The sequence below is a fragment of the Anser anser genome, assembly GCF_964211835.1.
Source record: "Anser anser genome assembly, chromosome: 2".
Classification (NCBI taxonomy): domain Eukaryota; kingdom Metazoa; phylum Chordata; class Aves; order Anseriformes; family Anatidae; genus Anser; species Anser anser.
This window is the reverse complement of record NC_139721.1, coordinates 18,342,743-18,354,178: the sequence shown is the minus strand read 5'-3', so window position 1 is coordinate 18,354,178 and position 11,436 is coordinate 18,342,743. Positions and strand designations below refer to the sequence as shown.

The window sequence follows — 11,436 nt, the reverse complement described above, 5'->3', positions numbered from 1 at the left end:
CAGTAGAAAATTCTTACTAGAGAAATGAATCAAATTCTAGAAGTCCACTGAGTTTAAAACTTAGCATATATGTGATACATGGATTTTGATCTGTTAATCTGCAGCTGAATCCCATCCATTGAGGAATTTAATTCAGCTGGCTGCATGTATGTGCCCAGTAACTCCTGAGGACTCTCAGGGTATCAGACATGCATGTGAAGCTGCAGATATGACACAAGCTATCTAAGAAAACACCACCTTTCCCAAGTGGTATTTGGAGGTCAAGGATGTCAGGACCCTCAGTGCATCAATGAGCTTTAGAGACCCTGATGAATTTCACCTGGGACCTCCACTAACATCTGTGGGCCCAAGAACTCTATTAAGGTCCAGCCAGGGGCCTTCACACCCTTCCTGAGCTACACTGGAGGAGTGCTGGTCTCCAGCTCAACTGGAGCTTTGCCCTGCCTGGCCATGTAGCCCCTTGATCTGGACCTCAACACATGGACTGACTTGACCTTGTCCCTGCCTCATCACTGTAATATTGCATGGCGATCTGACCTCCTGGCTGAACATGGACACCATCTCTGGGGATGTTCTGCTCAGGTATGGTGGCACGGTCCTTGGCCAATGGGGCCCTTGCCGTTCTGTCCCTGGGATCCATGTGGATACTGGCATACCTTCCCACAGGGAGCAATCCCACTCGTTCTGCTCCCTGACAAGGGGTGATACCCTGGGTATCATGCAGCTGAATCCTGCTGTAGAGTTGAACTGGATGCTATGAATGCTTTTCACAATAGCATTAGCTCATTTCAGCAGCAGAGGACAAATTATCCCAAAGCCTTTATATAGAAAATAAAATTATGAATCCAATGACGTTGCCACGATAGTTTCTGTAAGAACCCTGTGTGCATCCTCCCTGTTCTTGGACGTTTGGCTACATGTGCTCATGGCCAACCTAGAGCCAGCGCAGCTGTGGGTTGCCACTGTTCCCTTGGGAAGGCTCCCAGGCTGCCCTGTGGGGAGACAGCTGCTTTTCAGCTGGGGTTGCAGGGCTTGAATGCTGCCTGAGCTACAGCCCCCACCGCATCACAGCTGTGTCCCTGAACAGCGTGGGCTGCCCCCTGGACTGCCCTGCTTCGGTGCTGGAGGTGGGACAGGACCTGTCTGGTGAGGTCTTTCCCTGCCCACCCCTGTGTGGGTCCCCTGTGGCATCTCTCAGGAGTCTGCTGATCCATGATTTACCCTAACAGAGGCCAAAGACTGTGTGAAAACGCTGGCTGTGCACATTTCTTTACCCCAGTGTGACACGTCCAGAAATGACATGTAGCATTACAGCTGCATCTGCATACAGGAAGCTATTCCAAAATCGCTTTCTCATACTGCAGGATGGAGTGAATAGTTGCAAACGTGGGAGCATGCTCCAGATGATCAAGTGGTTGAATGATCAACCATATTACTGACTGTTGTCACCCGTTAGGCCAATAATAGTGTTAGCAGTGGTAACAGGGTCTTAGTCAAAAGACACCATTTGTCCTTCACTTCACGTGAATGGGTTTGAAAACCAAGCACATCTACAGCAACATCTCGGGAGAACTGCACAACAGATGAAGGTGGCTAAGATGAGTCTGTCTTTAGAAGGCACGTGGTAATAGGTCTGTGTTCATTATCTGGAAATCTGCTTTTTATAGGTGGAAACAACACTGTCACCAGATGTACTTTCACCACTATACCTTGGTAACCCCATGCAGGTACCCTGAGTTTCCAGCACTCAGATGGCAACCAATGAGAGGACACTCACAGAAGTTTTTGTGTGTTCTGCAGAGGAATAATGAAGTTGCAAAGACAATGCATGGATTTAGCTGGTTTTCCTAGCTGTGTAGGCTGGAGAAAGGAAAGTAAAAACTTCATAAATTCATGTGGTTGGAACTTGGATTACTTCCAAGTGTCAGTGGGGTTTGGTGTACATCCCCACCACGTTAAAACCTCACGTTGACAGGAAATCTAGGTGTACATCACCTTCTAGTTGACAGACACTGGTTTTCACAGAAAAGAAACTTGAGAAGATGGACTGAACATGAGTACAGGGTGCCTATCTTATTAGCTAGATATAGGCTTTTTGGTTCCAGTTCTGTGAAGAAGAAATCTGTGTTGTGAGTTATTTAAAAGAGTAGGCTGTATCTTGCCATCTTTGAAACAGTAGGGAACCTCACCAGGTAATATTTTATCCAGACCTTAGCTTCAAAAGCATTGCAGTTTCTCTCCTCTCAGAAGGCAATATTGAAATTTGGAAGATTCAATTAAGAAACTTCTAAAGTCAATCCATTACATGATATCTTAAATTATTGCCAGAATAGTTCAAGATAACATTGACGTCCTGATATAGTGCTACAACAGAAGGGCATACTAGAGGACGACAGAGGAGGAAGCAAGTGTAATGCTGTTTGGTACAAGCCTTGAGGACTATGGACTGGCTTATGCTGTCTCTTTCTGCTTTAAGGAGCTCTGCAGCAGAGAGAAAAGGTGGAGGATTATTTACAAGAGAGGCTGTTGCAGCCCATTGACTCAGACCCTGTGCTATTGGCAGCTGAGGAAAGATGCGCAGCCAGCATTGAATCATCTGGCTGCTTTTCTCTCCATTTGTTCTCCGTCCAACATGTATTTGAAGCATGTTTTTAGTATAGCTGGCAGCATGACTTCCATTGGGTGCCCTTTCACAGCAGGAACGTTTGTAGGGGTACAAGCCTTGAGGCTCAGAAGCTAGGCTGTAGCCAAATCTTCACTAAATAGTGCTACTTCTGTTCCTCACAGTGTACCTGTACTTGTTGTTGACTCTCAGCTTTTATTTCCATTTATTTATTTATTTATGTAATTCAGTGACCTACCCTGTGAACTTTTGATGTCGGAACACAGTCCTTCTGAGATCTCCTGGAAAAAAAAGAGTTGAAGACTCTTTTCTAAAGACCATATGAGACCCTTTTCACCTAGGGACATTGGTGCAGTGCAGCAGTTAGCCATGTCTGGTTGCCTTGCCAGTGCTACCAAAGGTTTCCAGTTCATGGAGATGCATCTGGACTAATGATAGGTCCTTCCACTCTCTCGCCTTTTTTCTGCTTCTGAACATTATTTTCTTTAGTAGATGAAGTGATGTCAGTCTTTTTTTATTTTTCCCTTTCTTTCTCTTTCTGCTCTATAGGAACAGAACGAATGGCCGCCCACCTAGCTGTTTTGGTTCAGTAGCAGCCAAAGCATTTCACGTTGTAGAGATGATGTTTGCAGGGGTACTTGCTGACGGCTCATACCCCTGCTCGCTGAGGAGCATGGAGGCAGAGGACACCAGGGGAGCCCCAAGGCCCCAGTCAGAAACACGAGGCCCTGCCTGGCCCCCCAAGGCTGTCCCAGGAGAGCATCAGCCCCATGGGGGGTGAGACCCAGCACCTCGAGTCCATGGGGGGACTCAATTGGGCACTGCACAGAGTGGGGGTACTTGCCCTGGGAGGGTGGGATACATTATGGGATGCAGGGAAAGAGCATTCTGGGATTGTTTGAGACTTATTGTGGGGTGTTTAGGGGAAGAACCAAAGCTGGGGAAAAAAAGGGATTGAAGCGGTATGGGGAAGGACAAGCATAGGAAAATAGAAGGATAAGAGGATAAAACGGGTTGGCTGCCTGGAAACAATTTGCTGCTCAGCATGCTTGTCTGGCTGTGCTCTTTGCCTGGGCAGCACAGCCTCTCCTGTCTTCTCATTAAACTCCATTTCTAATTCTTTTTCTGAATAAGAGATCTCTGTACTATGTGCATCTGTGTGATTGGGGTCTGAGTGCAGCAAACCGGACTCCGGCCATGCAAACATCCTCTTGTGCACGGTGCAGCAAGTGGAGAGACTGGAGTGTGTGCATGGCATGTGGGTGTGCATGTCAGGCTGTGACCAGCAGAGAATATCAAGCCAGGCTGGCAAGTGAGCTATTTGGTGCATCCCTTTTGCCCATAACAAGACTGACTGCAACAGAATAGTGGGCATATGAAACAGGAGAAAGTGCAGTGACTGCATCTAGTTGTTCTGCCTTGAAGGAGGGTGAGTTTCAGAGGCTTGCTCACAGCATGGAAAGTGGATCAGAGTCACTGTTAGGGTAACTGGGCTGCTAGAGGTCGGAGTGGGGCTTTGCTAGCAAAACTTTCTCACTTGATAACATTTCTTTGTTATTCCAGTCTAGCTAAAGTCAACAAATTAAAATTTATTTATTTTTTATTTTTTTTAGAATATAGGCAGCATATAGTTGGCACTGATCAAGGCAAGCAGCCTTTTTCTGGGTAGAGCAGGTGTTGTTTGTGCCATTGCTTTTCCTGGGAGCATTTTTCATTGCATAGCTCCCATAAAGCTGTGATTCAGGTCTCCCTTGCAAGGAGGGAGGCCAGCCATGGCACAAACTGTGTCAATATGCTGCTTGGGTGCCCTCAGCATCTCCCCTGGGGTCCTCCTCATGTCCCCTGCTATGTGGAAGCTGGTGATTTGCACTGGCATGTTCCCTTCCCATGGATGTTGCCAGATCCCTCAGACCTCCCCTCTCCTGATTCCCCACCCCAGCTGGGCTGCTGTTGCCTCTGCACCATGGGCACACCATCAGCTGCCCCCGCACCAGGTCCCCAGTCCTCAGGTCTAGGATCCCCAGGACCCACTGGCTGATCGCACCTAGCATTGGTGGTGTTGGTGCAGGAGTGGATGGGTAGAGGGGCCCAAAGAGTAGGGAAGACCCTGTGCAGAGGTGGGTTTTGCTGCTCAGAAAGAAGGATCCCCATGGGAGGGAACTTCCTTTAGGTAGGATAGGAGTTCTGCTCACGTCCCTTCCTCATGTAGTGCCTGGGGCATCGAGGTGGGACTAGCCACAAACAACATTTATGATTGATTTTTTTTTTTTTGGTCTTTTTGGACCCAATTTCCATGGGTAGTTTACTTTCATGTCTGTTTTCTCCCTGCTTTTAATTGCAGTTCTCAAGGTCTCTGGGTCTGTGTTTCTGTGGCTGGCTTCATCTGGCCTTCACTAACTTGTGTGTGCTACAAGGTTTGTGTGGCCAGTGTTCTGGAAAACTTCAGAGATGCTTCCATCTTGCTTCGTACTTCATCTTGTTTTTTTATACTGTGGGAGTGCCCTATGAGTAAAAAACACTCAGCTCTTGCTGAGGTAAATTACAGGTTGCTGTTAAAAAGGGAACTGAAAATTACTACTGTAAAATCAGATTCTTTCAGATTCCAAACTAAAGTCCTGATCTTGCAAAAACATGTGAAAGTGAAAAAAACACTGCTTAAAGTAGAGGGACTGCCAGGTTAAAGACTCCTGAGATGCCAATTTTTGGTGATTTCAATGTCTTCTACCTTCTTTGCATAGCAAAATAATGTCAAAATGCATTTTAAGGTGTTATTTATGGGTCAGTAGATTGCATGTTCACGCATTAAAGAAGCATAAAGCTATAATTGTTTAAAGTATGTCCCTGCTATATAAATGTAAACAGGTGCACATAATTCTTAATAGAAAGATATTGCAAATTGCATTCTTATGTAAACAGTACAACACCTCATCTGATTTTCTTAAACGTTTTTGATCTATTTATGGAATATTTTGTGATTTTTCTTGATCTTTGATTAATTCTCAGATTATGATTTGGTTATTTTTCTTCTTATTCACTTAAATGAAACTATAAATAGAAGGATAAAGATACAACTGTAAATGAATTCAACATTTCCTTTTCAAAACATCTTTGAGTGTTTGTTAATATTCACTAAATATTTTTGTTTTGTTTTTGTTTTTTCCTTTTACACTCAGTTATGATTAGCTGGGAGAAAGAAGTGCAAAATATGTGGCAAAATACTATGATGAAATGCACATTGTAAATTCAATAGAACCTATTTTTGGAAAAAAAAAAGAAAAAGTGCATATCAGTTATACACCTGGATAAAAAGTCATAAAGCCCTTTTTGTAATTTAGGGTATGAGAATTTGTACCTCTTTTTGATGAACACAAGTCATTAGTTCAACACTCACCTTTGGGATTATTGTTTTCTCTTTTAAATGATTTTAACTGCAAATTTCATTATGGTTCCCATCTGGCATTTCTTACATAATCCTATGCTTTTGCTTTAGTGCATTCATTAAGGTAATTATAATTCAAAGTAATTTCTGAAAATAAGCCTGCATGCAACTACTGTGTTCCTAAACCTTTATTACTGTTTGCATATATGGCACTAAAACTGTCAAGACTAATAATTCTGCAGTGCTTGGCTTTTTTCCTCTTTGTTAAAATGCTCTTGCCACTTGTTATTTCAGACTTGTTCTGATTGTCTAGGAAAAAGAAATAACAAGGTCTGCTAAAGGGACTGAAAGGCACTGGAATTGCCCTCCATTTCTTTTTAAAATCAAAAAAGCTTTTAAAATCAAATAACTGACTGCTTTTAATTCCAGCTGTGAGATCACATAGTTTGAGCAAGTACCTAGAGAGCCTGTGACAGAAAAGAAAGGCTCTACAGCAGTGCTGAATTTCTTCAGGGGCTGTATCCAGTCTTATTTCTATGGGTCTGCAATAATATGCTACCTTCATCTCATCCTAGTTTCCAGATGGTATTTTAATATCTTGTCTCAAGTTAAACAAACTCCTCCTATTAGTAAATCACTGAGCTTAGTCTCGACAGAAAAGACTCCTGTAAAATGATGGTGTGTTAGCTGCTTGATAGATGGCAAAAACAAATCTATAAAAAGAATTTCCATCTGGAAAAAGACCAGGCTATTTTCCCAAGTATTCCTTCACACTTTTTTTTTCACTGTTGTCTTTCTTAGAGGTGTGAGACATCATCCTATCCTCTTCACTCTATTTCAGCTTCCTTTCTCTTCTGTTTTCATTATTTTAGTGTCTATTTCCCTTTTTTCCCATTCTACTCCCCCCCTCCCCCATCTTTTCTTTCCATTGTGGCATCTCATTATACTCTCTATACTCTCTTTAATCTTGCTAGCACTACCCATCTACCCCACTGTAGCCGTCAGCCCCTCCTTTGAGACACTCCCATTTTTGTCTTCTTAATTCTTATCAAACTCAGTGAAGAGCTGCTCAGACCTTCCCCCTAGAATTATCCCAGAGAGTTTCGTGACCCTACTTGCCCTACCTTGGGTGGCAACTTCACTTCTTATATGTGAAGTCTCACAGACTCATAATGGGATAAGTCTTCTGAGAGAAGAGAAACTAAAGAAACAACAGATTTTTATGTTAGGGATAAGCTCTGCCCATTAAGTCTAGAAGTTATGAGTGAAACCTGACAGAATAATTTATTTTGCTAATGCTCTGAAGTCTTATCCAGACTAGAATCAACTTTTATTATTTTTGCTCTATTAATTCATCAACTGGAGCTTTTTATTGTGAATTCTGCAACCACGCTTCATGAAAAAACACTCATTCGAAATCTTCTTACTTCTTAGTGTTATTAGTCTTCCTTTATTTCTCAGAATGGGTACACCAATGTCACAGAAGACTGTACCAGCAATTCCTCTACTGGCAGTTTGCTGAAATACCTTCCTTCCAAAAACCCATCTCTCATCCAAGTAAGCAACTAAGCCAAAGGCAATTACTGTTACCCCCTGCAAATGGAAATATATAAATGGATATTATCTTGAATGCATACAGAAGAGTTTAATCCTTGAAATTATAATCTTTTATAATGAGATCTGAACATGAGAACCCATAAAGCTGAGTATATATATATGGACATAAGACGATCATCACTCTGGAGACATCAAGCTGAATATATATTGGACAAAAGGGTCTTATCAACAAACTCAGCACTGATGAAAGCTTTTGCGCATAAGTTATTTATCTCTGAGATGTGGCTATCTCAGTCATTTGGATGAGTAATTGTAAGCAGTTTCTCTGTGGAGTGCTATTATGCTTGACATATTTTACAGCCAGAAAAGTGTATTGTATTTTAATATTTCTTCATTGTGTGGTATACTCTGAAATGACTTTTCTTCATTTTCTTGTATCTCTCATTAACATTTCTATCTATTGTGTTTAAATTAATGCTGTAATCTCTGAGGTGCTATTAAATACTGTCAATATCACAAATATGTACTGACAAAGAAAAAATCCAGTTTCTAGTTAAGTCACACTACTTAAAGTGCTAGAACAACTTTGGGTCACAGAAGGAGATATGTCTTTGGATAACTGTTGCTTCAGATTATATGGTCAAATGACCTTGTGGCCATATAAAACAGCTTTCACTAATTCACTGTTTTACGAACAGGAAAAAACAAAACCAGACAAACAAACAAACAAACATAATGACAGACATTGATCTTTTCAAATGTTTTTTCTTAAGTCAGGTCTTGTTAACTTGGGAGTTTTCAAAGCTACGTCCTGTAATGATATGTTTAAAAGATATCTTCCTAATACAGAATTTTAATTACTTTGTAATGAATTAAAGAGAATGTATTTGAAAGAAATAATCTAAGGCAAGTTGTTTCAGTAGGTGGAAGGTCAGGCCCATTCAGCAGATAGAGGAGTGAAATTTGATTAATGTTTCACAGTTTAGCAGGGACACTCCACAAGACTGTCTGCATTCATTAAGAGTCTGCGCTGAAGCCTCTTGAAGATGAATTCTTCAACTATCCAAACTCTTTTGATCTTGTCAGTTGTTGACAGCCTCCTACACATGGCCTAGGAGAGCTGGAAACCCTGAAAGAACTGTGCTGGGAACTGCTGCTCCCCAGTGTGCACCCTTGAAATATGTAAACCAAAAGGCCAGGCATGGCAGGGTCCTCATTACCTATGGAGCTGAGTGCATGGGTTACCATGTCTCTTCACCAGCTACATCCTGGTGAACATCTATCCTTAGTTTATTGAAGAACTAGGGTGTTCTACCACTAGGTTCGATGCCAGGAGGGCTGCTCTCCTGAATCTAAAAGGAATCCCATTGAAATACTTTAATAAGTGAGGACCGCACGGACAGCTGTAGCTTGAAAATGCTTTCCTTTTCAGTGACTAGCTGAGACCCACTTGGATGATTGTTCACACTTCAGGACCTTTGATTTATAGAGACAGTGTGCCCTCCCAAGGGCTTCTGCTCTGCCACTGCTGGCCAAATGACAAAATCAACTTTGTCAGAAGACCAACATTTATATAACAACCTCCCACACTGTAAGAATATTAAAGTGGCTATTCTGGGCTAGACCTAAGGTCCTCTGTTCTCTAAAAGTAATCTAGAGGACAACTCAGGAAGAATATGTAACATTCTTGCAAGGCAATTATATGTAATATTTTCCCTGTGTACTTCCCTATCCTCTAATTTGCAATCAGAGACATTATCTATATATGTAGTAACATTTAATGTGTTTCTATTCCATTAACTTGTTGAAACTTCCCTTGAATCCAGCCTACTAGAATAAGCTGACATGGTATTGGTCATTGACAGATCATCCAGATGGGCATATACATGAGGATGTACATTAAGCTCTTTGACCCCATCCAGTGCACAACTGGACTGATTTACGCTCCATTTCTCCAAAAGACTACACCCTTTTTAAACTAAAGCTACACCATTTTTAAACAGGTAACAACAGTATCAACAGCCAACAAGTAAGAACAATGGTACAGATTTGATTGATGTTGATGTAGAATGAATATAGAAATTGATCAAATAAAATTGATAAAATACTATATATCTGGATACACAACATCTCATGTTGTATGAGCCTTGATATCCTCTTATATTTGTCTCTGTGCTGTCCATCTGCTCCTGTCTTCTCTTTATGGGCTTGTGCTGCTGTGTGGATGAATGGTACAAGGACAACATGGACCCAATCATCTCTTGAGGTCCCATCCAACCCCTACAATTCTGTGATTATGTGATTCTGTGAACTCATTCATTATACAAGGTGGGGATACAATGTGATAGAATTAAAAGTATGTAAGAAACCATAAACATAGCTGTTCCTAACTTTTGTGTGTTCGAATATACAACTTTAATATCTTTCTCTTAGGAGATCTTTGTAAGTACACAGAAAAATAATTATTTGCATTTCAGTAATGTCCAGAAGCCCCAGTTTGGATCAAGCTTATTTATTGTGCTGTTCATCAAGATGATAGTCTTTTGTCTTGCAGTGAACAACAACAGGACACTGAGGTCAGAGGAGAGAAAATGGCAAGAAGACATATCCTGCTGTCCCATCCTGTCTGAAGACACCTATCTCTGTCTACAGTTCCAGCCTACTGACCTCCAGTGCAATAAGCCCTGCAAACCTTTTATTTTGCCGATGGAAAGTGAGGTTGCCAATCCCGAATAATTCATATAGTCCGCTTCAGAGACTTCTGAAGACAAAATTTTTGTTTGTTTTTGTATTAGCATGTCACAATTCTTAATTTATGAGATTAGCTCTCACTGGTGCTTAATTACTCCTGGTCATTCAATACTATTTCCCACTGTCTTCCTTGTTTTTGCTACTCATTTGTAAAAAGCAGAAAAGCAAGATTTTTTTTTATAGCCTCTGAGTATACTTGTTCCCCAGTCTTCACTGTTTGCCACTGATTGCACTTGGCTGCATGTGATGTGAGGTGAGAATGAGGTGTATCCTCAGTTAAAGAAAAGAAGGTAGGAGCTTGGAATATTAGGCAATAAAAGAGGATTTTCAATTTTCATAAAACTTCTCATTCTTCAGAATGTCTTGCTGAGAAATAGTTCAATTGATTAAGTAAATCCTTTTGACCATTTTAAAAAACTTTTAAATTAATTTGAGGTCATTGCCAAGAAAGTCCAACTCAGTTTGCACACATGCTAAAAATGTTATATTGTATGGGGAAAAGTGAAATCCAACTACTGATTATGTCCATGTCATATAAGTTAATGAAAGCAATCTCACACACTGTCCAGCTGCAACTGTACTGATTATTATCTCCTGAAGTACTACTCAGAGTGGTGCTGTTTACTATCCCTGGAGAGGCAAATGATTTCCTTCTTGCAGCAGCAAGTCTTTTAATCAATCTTCCATAACACCTTTGGTTTCTTTTTACAGATGTATTTTGTTCTGAGACAATATTTCCCCTCTATATAATTTCAGTTTTCCAGGATCCTATCTGATCACAGCATAAGAAAATTCATCCCTTAGTTACATTCCTGCAATATTATAAGCTGAGAGGAAGGAAAGTATGTTTAAACTTTTGAAGATATACTGAGAACACTCTTACTCTTCTCCACAATGACAATTTGTTCTTTTCAAATTAGTATTTATGAAGTGATTAAAATAAAACAAACAAACATACCCTCAACAACAAGAACAGCAACAACAAAAATTGGTGTATATATATATGTGTAGTTAATTAGCCACTTGGCAGCCATCAGAAATCAACATTTTTGTTTCTTTACACAATGACTGGTATTTTAGAAGGCATCTGAGCATCATAGCAATGAAAAGGATGAACAGATACTGA

At 41.0% G+C, this 11,436-nt stretch overlaps 1 long non-coding RNA gene across 1 annotated transcript; it reads left to right on the top strand.

Moving 5' to 3' along the window:
- The first annotated feature begins 230 nt into the window (after positions 1–230).
- LOC310895882 lies at positions 231–11,020 on the top strand. Its single transcript, XR_014581020.1, has 2 exons — positions 231–582; positions 10,114–11,020. It is a non-coding gene; the product is annotated as an uncharacterized lncRNA (long non-coding RNA).
- The last annotated feature ends 416 nt before the right edge of the window (positions 11,021–11,436 follow it).